Consider the following 12011-nt stretch of genomic DNA (forward strand, 5'->3'; position numbering starts at 1 on the left):
CGGCACACACAGGTCATCACTCAGGACGTAGCCAAGGTCACACAGGCAGCCATCCTCACAACCGCCACTACAGTTTGCTGGGGAGGACAGTCAAAGACACATCGAGGTCCACACAGCTCATAATGGCTATTCTTAGGGCATGACTTACCTGGGGGGCAAATACGTCTTAATTCAACTAGACGTAAAAATCAACATACTTTAATCTGGATTCATGCTGCCTGGTATGACATGTAAAACAGAAAGAAAAGCCTGTAGGTCAACAACTAAGCTCTCAAGTACTTGTCAATTTCACAGCTTTGAACCTGGACAGACGAATACATCTTGAAGAAGTGCCATGACGCTGGATACCATAATCAGCTGTGCAAAAATAAAATCTAACCCAAAAGTGTCACTCCTCCAATGCCTGACGGGCAGCTGAGCAGCTTGGCAGGCAGCAGCATGAAATGCAATAGAAATGCAGAGTGCTGAGTAGTGTCCGTCATAAGAGCAGGAATCTGTTACACAGCTGCGGAAGTAAAGCTTGGGACTTAACAGGAAGGCGACACCTGCGTGGAGGATGCAGCTCGTTTATATTACAGTTGTTTTTCTCGGACACACTAAAGTGTGTGGGACCACACGCTGTCATAGTTGGGTCCATCATAAGGTGTGGTAGCGCCGGCCTCCCCAGGTTCCCCACAGACATTGACGGCTCTCACAGACGGGCACACCACGGCTCAGATGACATTTATCCGTTTCATCACATTTTCTCTCACATGGATCTGGGTTTTGCTTTGCTAAAGGGAAAAATACAATAATTATAGTTTTGCACATTTGCACATGTACAGTGTCTTCATATTTCATATTTTGACTCAGGGTTTTCATATTTTATATTTTGTCTCAGGGTATTTCATATCTTATATTTCGTCACAGTGTTCTCATATTTTCATATTTCATATTTTGTCTGGGTATTTCATATTTTGTCTCAGTGTTCTCATATTTTCATATTTCATATTTTGTCTCAGGTTTTTCGTTTTCGTTTTTCATATTTTATATTTTGTATAGTGTTCTCATAGTTTTATATTTTGTCTCTTTCCTGTATAGTGTGTTTTTTCTTATTTTTATTTCTTCTTCCAAAACTGTTGACTCGGAGAGCGCTGCGAAAAAAAATTCAAATGAGTCTGGACTGTTGGTCTAGGCACAAATGGCCAAATAAAAACCTTGAACCTTGAACAGCATATAAAAAAACAACTATGGTTGAATTCAAATACTCACCCATGATTCCATCTGAAAATGTACAACTGTGCTGTGCAGGACGTGCGTATTGCAGACAAGAGGCGGCCCACAGGTGCAGTTAACAGTACAGTTTTGTAGCAGTTTCAGAGGCCTGAACATAGAAACAAGAACGCCAATCCAAAAAATATTTGAGTGTGCTCATTGAAGAAGAGGTAACATTAATTTGAAGATTATTAATAAAAACACAGCAAACAGAAATGGAGTTATAAATAAATGTACAGGGCAAATTGTCGGAGAAAAATTAATTTGATCAATTCTGTAACTCATGTATAGCTTAACACCTGTTCCACTGTGCCAGGAGTGTTTACATTGCTGGAACACCTTATCTAATGTTCATATTCCACATGAACTGGCTGGTCAAACATGCCATCTATGGCGGGGGAACCTGTATTAAAGATCCAGGAACTCTGTCCCCATCTCAGGTGAATAGCATACTATGACTTCTGTTTGTAATCGTTGGTTGATGATTTGATGACTTGTACTCTCTTAATAATTTTCCCATATCTTATCCTGTAATAAATACTTAAAGACAAACCTCGGCCATGTTTTTCTAAAAAAATTGCGAATGGTTTGCATACTACTAAATCCAGATTATCTCCTCAACTACAAGGGCTATTTGAATCATTTCAAAAGGTAAAATATATACAGACAAATATACAAATATACAGAAAACACTTGTGTTACTGGTTTATTGGTTGATGATAGAACACAGAAAATGATGCATATGGTTGCTTTTTTCCCTACTATAAAATAGCACAATATGCTAACAGTCTCTCTGCAAAGTTTGAGGGGTCTTGTTGGTTAGCGTTTTTTTATGTACAGTTACGTTTCTCCGGGAGAACGGCGGGTTCTCGTAAACTCCATTTATCTGGGTGAATTAATAATCAGTTTGTGTATACTGCGAAACATTCCTTTACAGTATGAGAGTAACAATAAATCATGTTGAAGGCGGTGAATTACCTACATTTACCTACATTTACCTACATTTTTTCCAGGAAAAGCTGTCGACGTCTTAAAATACAATTTATTTACTTTCAAGTAGATCTGCCTGCCCTCCCTGTGCTTGCCTTGTGCAGCTATCAAAACAGGCTCTGCATCCAGTTTATTAAGGCACGTCTGCACCAAGGTGTAGTTACATGAACCATGAAATTCAGATGCCTGTCCATCAAACGTGGTGTATTGGGATCCATCAACAGAGCAGTGTGCCACTTTGGATTTGGGCTGGCAACCTTGAACACCCCTAGTAAGCGTACACTCCTCACACTCACAGGAAACATTACAGCAAGTCATGTGTCCCCCAGCATGACATAAACAGCTTTTCTCACACGTAGACACCTCCTCTCCTACCTTGAGGTATTCTCCATGGTGAAAGCAGCCACAGCTTTTTGCATAGACACAGAGGCTGCCACTGTGAACTAAACCTGCTTCACAGAGGCAGTTGTCCCTAATGTTTTCGAGGGATCTCTACTGTGTTATTCTGCCAGCCGAGGCAGAGGTGAACCGAGACAGAAGTCATGTTATAACTGGTACTGGAGGGGCAGGATGGGTCAGTAGAGATACAGAGAGACATCAGTCACCAAGGACAGAAATACATGAACATGTTGGAAAGGTTAGGGTTGACCAGTGATGCATTAGTACCATCTAGTGGTCCAATAGCACCTGGAAGGTTGTGGCCTCCATACTACTATGAGTCACAGCACGCTATCTTATATACACTTTCAATTAGCAAGGAAACACACATAGCATTAAGCACTTACAGGCATACATCTGATTTTATGCACATGATCTCCATTTTCTTTTTCTATGGAGCGTGATCAATAACACAAATCTAAACATGATGAAGTGTTGTGTGCTTGCACAGGCAGAGGCATCTGCAAACTCCATATTTCATTTGGTGTGCAATGACGCTGAACTCCAAACAGCACAGTTACACGTGTAGAGGATATTAATTGAATTCACTGGCACAACAGAGATGGGAGCACATTAACACTTACAGCAGAATCCAGGACTCCTCCATGCATAAACTGCAGCCTTGTGGGAAAGGCAGACGGCAGTATACTCCGCCAGGGAGTGACAGTGCAGGCTGGAGACCTCCATGAAGACACAAGTCACTGACGCAAGGCTTGTAAAAGCTGGAGGGGTCCACTTTGCCATGACAGTGTCTAAATGGTCCATTGACTTCCAAAATCTTCCCGCGAGCCTCTGGGTCAGAGAAGCGGGCCAGACGCTCAGATGAACAATTTGGACAACTTCCTCCTAGACAGCCCTCCCCACACCAAACATTCTGCCCACTTCTCCAAGCCTTTCCAAAATGCTCGGGACTGAGACGCTCCTTTGGGCTATTTGCTGTGATGTCATCCTCGGGATCACAGTTGACCACACATGCTGCAAGTAGCGTTAGCATATTTAGTGAAGAGACTAATTCCAACTATGCCTTCTTTGCTGAGACTCAAGTCAAAGCCCATATCTGTGTAGATGTAAGTGTGCAGCACCAAAGAGAAAGCCAGTGCAGGAGGGATGAAGTGAAAGGGCATGTTCCTCTTGACTCCATCAACCTGTAGGGGGGGCCACAATTGCATTAGAAAATCAGCACAGGGCAACACATTTTTACAAGTAATCTTTGTGACGTCTGGTATAATTATAATATGATTCATGATCAATACAGTGTAAAAACAACTTTGTGTGACATGACAATTAAAAAAAGAAATGCAAATAAACAAGAGGATACTCACCTCTATGCTCTCTGTTTTTGCCGTTTAGCTCCACAAGCACACCACTCACACTGACCAGGACATGAAGTGCGGATAGGAGTCCCTCTGTCTGTACGTGAGCCTGGATGACATTGAGGCCTCGCTTCTGTCCACATATGCCCAGTAACTGGTACTGACAGGTGCCATTCTAGTCATACTCATGCTGGTCAAATGTGATGACTAGTAAAACGGGGGAGTTTTTTTCCAGAGTTATTATTTTCCTCTAAAGTAGTAATATTCCATCATTTTGGAGCGTAATTACTAGCCGTAGCCAGTAGAGTATAAATATTCAGAATAAAATCTACTGGAGTAAAACAGCGTGACCACGCCCACCAGGGTTCCTTAAGTTTAATTTCCGCCGCCATGAAACCTCTCGCTACGCTGGAATGAACTGATGGAAAAGAGCTGAAGGAAGTTGAATCAAATTATATTTAGAATTCTATTTAGAGTTGAATCCAATTCTATTTTGAGTTTTATTTAGAGTTGAATCCAATTCTATTTAGAATTCTATATAGAATTTAATCCAATTCTAGTAAATGATCATCATGTAGAGTTAAATATGAACACTGAATAGAGTAAATACTCTGAATTATTAATTCTGAGGCAAGAGTAGATTTGACTCTATTTAGACTGGGACCAAATCTTATATTTTTCAATTTAAAATTTACTCAACAAATGACAAATTGACTGTGTACATGCATGTCTGCTGTGACTGCACATGGCTGATAGAAAAGGAGGAGAATGATCAACTATACGGAGGGAAAAAAATGCACAAAGAAATACACCTGTAACCATTTAATTATGTTTGTTTGTAACACATTTTTGAAAATCGCAAAATCGCTTACGGCAAAAAGGTACTATTCCTCCTCTCTCTGATCTGGATCTGGGCATTTCGACAGGCGGCAGCAAATGCCTCCAAGATCGGGCAGAGCATCTTCTGAGTGTCATTACTGGAGCACAGGTCAAACATGCTCACAGCCACAGCGACTTTAATGTAGTTAACATCTTCCCAGCACATGTAGAATGGATGGTGACCAAATATCGAGATCCAATGACCGGCTACATCTTTGTCCAGTAGCTGCTCAGCAGAGCAGCGTGGGCTCGCATCGCCACGATCTGCTGTGCATTGAACTTCATGATCGGAAACTCTCCAGCTCTATCCATTCCCACACATACCAAGGACTTCAGTTGTTTGAGAGACGAGGATAGTGGCAACATAAGAGCAGTCATACTTCATTTAGATGCCCAGACTAGTGTCCACAGCAACAGACATGCCACTCTGATGAATCTTCACAAGTCCAGACTGTATAGTCACAGGTAGTAGCCTTTTCCATGGAATCCTTCAGTAGAAAATGTGTTGTTTTTCAGTGCATCTACATTGTGAAAAACCATAAATGGTCTATAATTAATTACAATTACATCATGGTGATGTAACCGTTTGCATTTCCTAATTCAAACTTACCCAAGCATGAGCTTGTCCCCCTCTGTAGGTTGTAATATTGTCTTCAGCCACATTGACATGAGTAGCTTTAAAAGGAAGCCTCGTTGGGGCTCCTGTCTTTCTGTACCCCGACCCAAAATGTCACAGTCTCACTGGTGTCCTTCAATAAATGGATCGGAGTGTAGGTACAGTTTCCTAGGAGTTCAAACATCTTTCCATCAAATGTGTAGAAGCGGGCGCCTGCCAGCACACACCACTGGGTTCACTCTGGACACCACAAGCCTCATCATTTTCACAGATTTTATAATCAATACCTGAAGAGATTAGGGAGGGAATTATCAGGCATTAATGGCAGTTTAGGTGAACGACAGCACTTACAAAAACAACCGCTGTAAATAAAAGTGTATTATAAATAAAGTTCAGGCAAATGTGTTCTATATTCGGTCTTCATAAAAGTAAAAAACAAAAACAAATGTAAATACACATACAAATTTAAATATCATGTCACAGGCTTCTGTGAAAGACAAGTAACATAATGAGAAGTGCATTGGTACTTATGATTGACAAGCATTGCAACAACAACACAAGTACATATAACTAACTATTTAACTATTTTAACCTCATTTTGCTATAATTACACTGACAAAACACCTGTCAGGTGTGAAGATGCAAAACAATCCTGCCAGAAAAAATAAACGGACAAAATGTAATAATGCAAGAACAATGAACGTTGAATAGTGCAAATCTGTGACAGTTAGCCTTTGAGGAAATGTCACCCGACCCAGAAGAACCAGCTGAGCTTACCTTTCCTTGCACAGCCCCGAGTCGTGTTAAGGGTGCAGCTCTCTCCCTCGGGGCAAGATGCTGACTTGCAGCACATGGTGGCGGTGGCAGAGCAGTTACACCGCTCTGAGCACCCCCAGCCGCCAATATCTCCCCGATCTACAGAGAACAGTGAGTCACTGTTAGTGTGTTACCCAACCGTCTAACACAGAGAGCAAACAAACAACCAACCCAGGAGAACACAAAGGCCTAGCATGTTGTGATTAGTCATGTCACATGCACTGGTGAGGCATATGTACATTTGGCCAAAACATGAATGAGTCATTATATTACAAAAGGTCATGTCCACACTACTAAGTTTCCATTTTAAAATGCATGTCTTTTGCTCTGTTTACACCGAGGACGGCAGAACTGGAGAAGTTTGAAAACGATGGCTTAGACACAGAAGACTTTCCTTTTCTTATTTTGTTCTGCACAATTATTGTTAAGTCCACACAAACTGTAAAGGAACAAAAGCAGGAATGCTCTCCAGTACGACAGAGACTTCAGTCGCCGGCAGAGCTACGAATGTGAGAACAGACAACAGAGGACAACAGGGGAATGAGTGAGAGACGTGTGTTGACCACATTTATTGACCTATGACATAATTAACTTTGATTTACAAGTGTTCATTTTGAAGTAAACTTGTGTTAGTGACAGAGAGAGAGAGAGAGAGAAAGAGAGAGAAAGAAATAGAGAGAGCAAGACCTGCAGTGTTGCCATTTGAAAAAAAAACTTCTAAAACTTTCCACAAAATGTGTCTGTTTGAGTTTATAGAGGAAGAATAAGTATCAAGCACTGCCTTTCATTATTAAATTCTACTAGAATAATCAGTTGTATTTTTTGTATCCAAGTAACCAATCAACTTCCTCTTTACACCGGCACCTGCATGCTGAGTGTACGTGAATAGTCATGTGATATTTGTTTTTAGGCTTGCTAGTATGGACGGAAATCATTCCGCAAACAATGCTGAAACGCTGATCGTTTTAAAATCCCCGCTTTTAAATGGAAACATATTAGTGTGGATGTAGCCTAAGAGTGCATGGACAAGCATGCATATAACGGCAACTGCTGTGGGGTCTCATGTCATTTTGTGAAAACGCACCCCAATGAACCAATGAGTTTATCAGAAGCCAAACAAAGCTACAATGTGCAGGTCACATTCTAAATATATGGTTTCACTGGATTAAGAAAAATCTGGAATGAATTGCCGGGATGAAGTGAAAATGAATATGGTACTTGGTATAAGTTAAATAATGTGTTGCTACTTACTTCATAGTAGTGCCCAAGGTAGAAGCAACCACATCTCTCAGCTTTGATGCAGCCATTTCCACTCTGCATGTATCCAGACTCACATTGACAGCCTTCATAACAGGCCCACAGGCAGGGGATATCGGCTAGAATACCACAGAACTCGGGGCCTGCACTGACACATATATCATAGTGAGAGTTTTCACGGCATGAGAGTGCTGTGGGAGGGGGGGAAATGGGTTCATAGTCCAGCTCTCCTTACTGTACATCAATCAGTTAACTTTGCTGTATACAGCTTGTCAGAGTTCTAAAAGTACAAGAGAAGCATGTGTGCAGACCTGTATGATTTACATGCACTGGCACACCACAAAAGACTGATAAAACACATACACAAAAGAAAGTCAAGAGTAATAATACTCACAGCACTTCTCGACTGTGGCGTGACATCCACCAAATGATCCTGCAGATTCAAGCAGCATGCCACAGAGGTTATCAGATGCAAATTCAACTGCCATGGTAGAGTGGCACTCTGAGCAGAGATCTCATTCTTCAGAACAGTTTGTTCCAGGTAGTGGAAGTGACCAGGAAGATGCGAAGGTGGAAACATCACTTGCTCGGCTCAGTTTGTTTCCACACAAGCCACACCGTTTTCTATGGGAGGCAGGAATCACTATTTGTATCAGATCAGGCCCTCCATAAGTGACAACAAACCCTGTTTCTATAACAACACGAGTCTGCGAGAAAGAAAAAAAGGCAGTATTGCTATGTGATCCAGCTGGACAGGAATACCCCTCAAAACACCTTCAATCTAGAACATATACAAGTTAAAGTTACAATCAAGGCAAACTTAAGTTTGTGTGAAACTGCTTAGCATTGCTTTTCCCAAATGCTTGTTCTCCAAAGACATGTTCGAGGTGCAGCCGTCCTTGCTGGATAACAACAGTGGGGTCAGACTCTTCCTCGTCACAAGCTTGGGATGGAACATAACGGCAGCTTCCCATATTAAAGTCAAAGCTATGTCCACTGTAGCTCCTGAAGTGTCTGCCACCCATGACTGAACATTTAACAGCCTGTGATGCACGACATATCCTCTGGCCATCTTTATGGGCACATTTTGTTCCAACTGGACAAGTGTGGTTGGTACATTGCACTCTGCTGTGGCCCACACAGAGACGGCGCAGCTGACAGTGCTCATCGGGGTAGAAGTTCTCATGGATTGCATAGTAAACATTATCGTGAATTCAGCCACGCTCAAATTTGGTATACATCCCCCACCACTGTGGAAAAACCCAGGTTTGCAGAAACAGCCCTCTTTGCATTTTGCTGCTTGAGGATTTGAGTTTTCTACACAGTCAATCATGGGACTAGAGCACAGGTGGTATTCACTATTCGGTGAAAAGGAGAGATCTACGGAGAAAAAAACAACTGTTTCATTGAAAATAGTCCTATTCTGTACACATTGAATATAAATGCATTTCAATCGAGTAACTCAATTTAAAAGCTGGAAGTCCTCCATTCATCGCTATAGCTCCCATTTCATGACATACAGCAGCATAGCTACACATAATTGGACACAGGGTCTGGTTACTATAACAGAGGTCATGAACGCAGTTATTGTAGAAATCTTCTGGATCAACCGTTTAATGGCAGCTCTGGAAGGCTCCCTCTGCATCCAGTAACCTTGCACAGAAATATTTCCTTCATTATGAGCCAGATCTCGTGAAATGCACCCTTATGTGTTTATAGGCACATCCACGCATTCATGTTCAGGGTTGGTTTGCCAGTGTCTAACGGCCCAAGAAATATCAGATTTGTCGTCAGGCATCAGATCATCTTCTGGATCAGCATTCAAGTTGCCACACAAGCCACAGAGATTACCGGAGTAGATCCTCGGCACTTCAACACAGCTGTACGTTACAACAACGCCAACGTCTGTCTCGTCCAGTCTCATAGAGCTTTATTTGGACTTTTCTCAATACAGATGGAAGACGTAGTAGCAGACCGTTTACCTGAAATGGGGGGAGCAATGTGGACATTGCAAGTGGCGAACACATTACTTTGTCTAGATGTATGGCGGAAAATCTTGCACCAAGAAGAGGCAGCTTCGTTGACACACATGCTGTTAAGACGACTACGAACACATGGCTCAGGGTCAACATATGAGTGGCAACCTGGAAAAGTTGTCTTTAATGCCAGGAAATTATTTGGTTTGGCATTGAGTGCACACTGGAATTGAGACACCCCCAACACAATCTTCATTGCAGGACCTTGCATCACTCACCACCCGTGGGAGAGTAAAATCCACAGTCTGGGTCTCATCTGTGCCATTAGAGGCAACGATGCCATCTGAGGCGCTGCGATTAGCATTTCCGCACAAACCGCACAGGAGTCCATACAGTTCTGGGCCAACATCAACCTGGAGATGGTGCTTCCAGTCATACTGTAGAGTTAGGACGAAGGCAGTCTAAGGCAATGCTGGAGCCACTTGGGTAAAAGTTCAGGGACCCATTCCCCAAAATGAGGTCCGGGCTTCTCTTCTGTCCATTAATCTATGACATACAATGTTAATTAACAGCTACACAATGTGTATAATTAATTTCAAGTTTGTTCAGTTCCCTCACCATAACATGTTTTTTTGTCTTCTTTAACTATAAATATGTTAAAGCCTTCGACGCTTATTTGCACTGTGTGGTTGGTGGAGACAGTGGCGTTGTTCAAATATGCTCGGGCTATATGAATCTGGAGTGGAACAGAAGCATTTATGCCTGAACAGGTTGTCAGAACTAAAGTGTAGTTACAGAGTCCCTGTAGGACAATATATCTTCCATCAAATGTGATAATAAGAGTCACCCCATGCAGAGCATATCTTAGTTTTCCAAGAACCGAGTGACTATTTATTTTTTATAGAGCACTTCCCTTTGTAACCACAAAGCATCTGTTCACTAGAAGCTGCAGCTGTAATAAAAAAGTACATGTAGATTGTTACACACAGATGTACAGAGTTATCAAATGCTTAATAACATGTAATGCAAAGTCCTCTAAAACAATTTAAATTAAAAACACACTTTTCTCACACACTGCTGGATATAGTTGCATTTTCATGATACTCAAGTGTCCGACATTTGTGAACATGGGAAGAGACCTTGACACTGCATATACAGGCAGCTGAGAGAAGTTGGCCTTTTGGGAGAATATACCACCAGACTTTCAATCCCCCGTGTGAAAACCGTTATCTTGCTGCTCACTCATATCACCTGCATTGGTACAGTCTGGCAGATATCATTAACAGGTGGCAGTACTGTTAGAGTGGAAGGACGTTGTGCATTGCCATGTCTGACGTAAACAAGTTGAAAGGGGACTGTTATAGTAATGTGGATTTCATCTGAGGTCACAACTGGAATGACCTTCATAATGCCACCAACGAGAGACACGTTCTTTGGCCCAGTACTGGCGGTGACGTCCAGGTCAGAGTTGATAGCAGCCATTGCCAACAGGAAACTGGAACTTGGAACTCATTCCTGTGTTTACCGAGGGAGGGATAATGTAATCAAAAAGTGTGTGACTGGTTTCAGTTAAGGAAATCCATACACGCAATCCCCAAGTGTGTGTTTGGAGGTAAAACCAACCACTACACCTACAGCTGCTTTGGAGATTAACTCTGAGCCAGAGAGGCTGAAATTGCTCTGGAGGTAAACACTCTGCAGCGCCCCTATATACAACTGAAGGACAGTACCCCTGGGGTACACATTGCCTTCAAAAAGCACTTCCCCTGAGAGGAAGATATCCACTGATGTCCCACAGTCTGAGCTGGTGATCACCATCTGGCTGACAGAAGTCTGTCAGGGAGGTTATCGGCGTAACGGGATAGTAGTGGGTCCCCCAGGAGGACAGATCATGAAGGAGGCTGTGGTCACAACCAGTCCAGGTAAAGGTAATGACGCAAGTGATGTAACAGGCCATCCCGACTTCACACTGAGGAGGAAGGAGGAGCAATGGCAGGTGAATCGTCTTTGACTGGTCAGCAGAGAGGTAGATGTGTTGCACAAATCTGCTTCCCAGAACCGTCACAGTGACTGAGGTCCAAACACCAGTGGCTGCAATCGTTCCTTGACAGCTAACATTTGCTGTTGGGTAATTATGTGGGGGAAACCTAATCAAAAACATCCTACCACGACTGGCCACAGACAGAATACAACATTTAGTTACTTTGGTATTCAATATAGAACATTTCAATATGCTCCTGCATCACAGCAGCATGATATGTGCATATGTAGTGAACGATAGCATGGTTTACAAAGAAAGACGGACTGCTCTGACAGCAGTTGATTGTATGACAGTAAACACCTATACTTGCACAAAAAGTGTACACATGCATTTACTGAGCGCAGTGAGCAAGTTTCCCCATGTGCACAGTATATTTACTTTTGTAAGAGATAAGACTGGTGGTGTCGGATTTCAACAAGCTCAGCAGCCAA

General features: G+C 42.3%; 1 pseudogene across 1 annotated transcript; it reads right to left on the reverse strand.

The window, feature by feature from the left end:
• Positions 1-20: 20 nt before the first annotated feature.
• Positions 21-11941, reverse strand: LOC306744652 (IgGFc-binding protein-like; annotated as a pseudogene). The gene is made up of 13 exons: positions 11916-11941; positions 11127-11776; positions 10222-10426; positions 9804-10000; positions 9084-9443; positions 8585-8744; positions 7558-7706; positions 6747-6807; positions 6268-6405; positions 5662-5777; positions 3263-3827; positions 2305-2716; positions 21-77 (listed from the first exon to the last, which is right to left on the reverse strand). The product of its transcript is annotated as an IgGFc-binding protein-like (transcript).
• Positions 11942-12011: the final 70 nt, after the last annotated feature.

This window comes from Taurulus bubalis (genome assembly GCF_910589615.1).
Source record: "Taurulus bubalis genome assembly, chromosome: 12".
Classification (NCBI taxonomy): domain Eukaryota; kingdom Metazoa; phylum Chordata; class Actinopteri; order Perciformes; family Cottidae; genus Taurulus; species Taurulus bubalis.